This window comes from Arachis ipaensis, chromosome B02, assembly GCF_000816755.2.
Source record: "Arachis ipaensis cultivar K30076 chromosome B02, Araip1.1, whole genome shotgun sequence".
Lineage (NCBI taxonomy): Eukaryota > Viridiplantae > Streptophyta > Magnoliopsida > Fabales > Fabaceae > Arachis > Arachis ipaensis.
In genome coordinates, this window is record NC_029786.2 from 108,604,435 (window position 1) to 108,607,515 (window position 3,081).

The window sequence follows — 3,081 nt, forward strand, 5'->3', positions numbered from 1 at the left end:
GAGAACTGAAAAATAATACTATCATTTTGAGAACAAAAAAAGCATAAATAATATACTTTGATCCATAAATTCAAAGTCACTTTCCTATCATGCATTGTTCATTTGTTTGACTTTGAAATTTAATTTGAAGTTAGTTAGTTGGAACAACCGTGAAAAGTTCTCGACTACGAATAGATTTTGGGGAGGAATCAAGTGAGATAACATAAAATAAAAAGACATTATATTCAACTCAAAACTTTAAAGTAATAAGTTAATGAATTTCTCATGTTATAAACTTCTCACTCTTTCTTGTTTTTTTTTAATGTGAGACTAACTTCAATACTCTTTACAGTTGTAACATTAACAAGTTAGTCCAAAAAAATAAGTAAAAAAATAAATAAGATCGAATAAAACTTAATTAAAAGTAATAATAAAGCTTAAAAGCCTAACATACTAACTCATTGGTTGAGAACAAGCTAAGGTCAAAAGTAACAAAATGAGCGAAATAAGTTGTTAGTAACATACTTACATATTAATGAAGACTTTTATGCCTAAATGTCTGCTTTATTTTGGTACAGACGTAATTAGAGGGCCCTTCCACGTCTCCAGCTTTATGGGACCATGCAAAAAGAAACTCATCATAGTGGGAAAACATCATGCTCCAAGTAACCACACACTTAGTAGCAATTAACATTTAGGAGTAGTTGTGTTTCGCTACTAGTAATAATTAATGAATTTAGTTAACATGTATTTTTATTTTTTGATACATATTAAAATTATTATCAGTAAAAAATAAGATATGGTTGGTTGAGAATTGAGATTTTTTTCATAAGCATTTTTCATACCATTTTTAATAAGAAAAACTAATGACATCTAGTTTTATTACATTTAAATTAATAAAATAGCGTTAAAAATTTGTTGGATACCACTTCGACATTAAAAATGTCTTTTTTTTTTAAAGATGGTTAAATGTGTCATGATATTATTGGATATCTTTATTAAATTGGTTAATAATTTATTTTTTAATAAACTAAAACAAAATCGATTTATGATAACAACAATAATAAACCTAATTGTCCGTACTATAATTATTAGACCTGATTTAATTCAACCGATTTACACAATCTAAATCGAATTATGTTTAAATTTTTTGATAACAAGACAAATATATCCCTAATTTTTATTTAAAAAAATAAACCAAAAAATCCATGATCCAGTGGGTTATGTAAATTGATCGGTTCGACCGGATCTGATAACAATTGGGTTTATTGTTATTGTTATAAAAAAATTGATTTTATTGTAGTTTGTTAAAAAATTAAAAAATTACCGGTTCATGAATACGTCCAATAATACTGCGACACATAAGTGTCTTTAAAAAAAGACGTTTTACGCATCTTTATGGGAGCATCCTCCAAATTTGTTATGAAATTTTTTATATAGGTCTTTTTATATATTGGCTTTATACAAAATTCTTTATTTTAAAATTAATAAGAATCAAAAGTTTTAGATTATAAAAATTCGGATACTATATCATAAAATTAGTTTTCTTAAAAATTTAACATAATAGAAAAAGACACACACACGTGAATTACTTATACGTCTAACAAAAAAAAATCATTTATGATAAATTAATTGGAGTTGAGTCGAATTATACTTTGCTAGAAAAAGAAAATACTAAACTATATATAAACCTTAAAGACAAAATTTAAATTAAATTGAAAGGGAAAAGTTTATAAAAATTTGGTAGACATTATGAATTGGGTGACACGAAGAAACGTCTCGTCGTGTTTGGGAGCTATGGTCGGAACTAATGACTTCATGAGTGGCCAACAAAAACAAATACGCATTCAACTTTGCAATTCTGCTTCCTCCACCAGTTTGAGGTTGCTCTCTTTCATTTCATCTCAATAATAATTATCTTTATCTATTCATATAATATATATTATAAAGTTATCTATTAGAGCGAGTATATATAGTCTATTTACATAACGTGACTAATTAAAAACAAATTTCAATAATCACTCATCTATCCGTAACTTTTTTTTAGAAAAATATATGATTTTTTTATTTGAGGATTAATTTGTTATGTAAATTAAATTGGTAGTAATAATATTATTAGTGGCGAGGTGTGAGAAAAAGAGAGAAGATAAAGATGGGGATTATGCGTGTAAGCGTGGTTGGTGGACAACATAATGTGAGAGAGAGAGGAGCAATGAATATATATGAATGAGTGCCTCTGAATCTGATGAATATGGAGCATGCATTATTATTCTTGTCTCATTCAATTCTAATGAGTATGCATCATTGCACCTTCAATTCAACTCACAACACAAACTACTCTATCCCACTCTCTTTTCTATTTCTCTCAAATCTCAATTAAAATACTTTAATTATTTAGATAAAATGGAAGTATAGTGCTCAAATGTAAGGGACATACATTATCGCTGGAGGTTTGTGTTAGTGTTGCAAGTGTGAGGAGTGTTGAAGTTAGTCCCACATCAAAAAAAGTAAAGAAGAGTCAGGAGTTTATAAGATGAGAGACCCATTAACTTAACACCTTAAGGTTTTGAGTTGGATTTAGTGTCTTTTCATCTTATATTCTATGTTAAGTTAATAGTTAAAAGTCGTTAAATAATTTGACTAAATTTTTATATAATAGCTCTCAATTATCAACTTCACGTAAATTTAACTATACTTGAGTTTTCACCATATTCTATTCATGTAATGCAATTGTGTTTTCATTTTTTCAGTAAGCTAATAAGGAGATAAAAAGCAACCGAAAGATAATCAAAGTACTACTTTATTTATAGTGCATGCAACAATAATCTTGCTTTAGAAAATGAAATGTTGTCACATGTATGTGAATCTCATGAAATGAAAATAAAGCACTTTATTTTGTATCAAGCTAATTAAGGTATGTATGAATTAATCAGGTTCAATAAGTCCATTTCTTATGTGTTAATTAAAAGGCTTCCATGCATATTCTTTGATTCTTTTGTATATATAGGAACAATTCCGGTACGTTATCAATGGTATTTCTGTCAATTTCTGTCAATTTTTATTTATAACGATATTTAATGAAAGTGTCTTTGTGAATGTGTC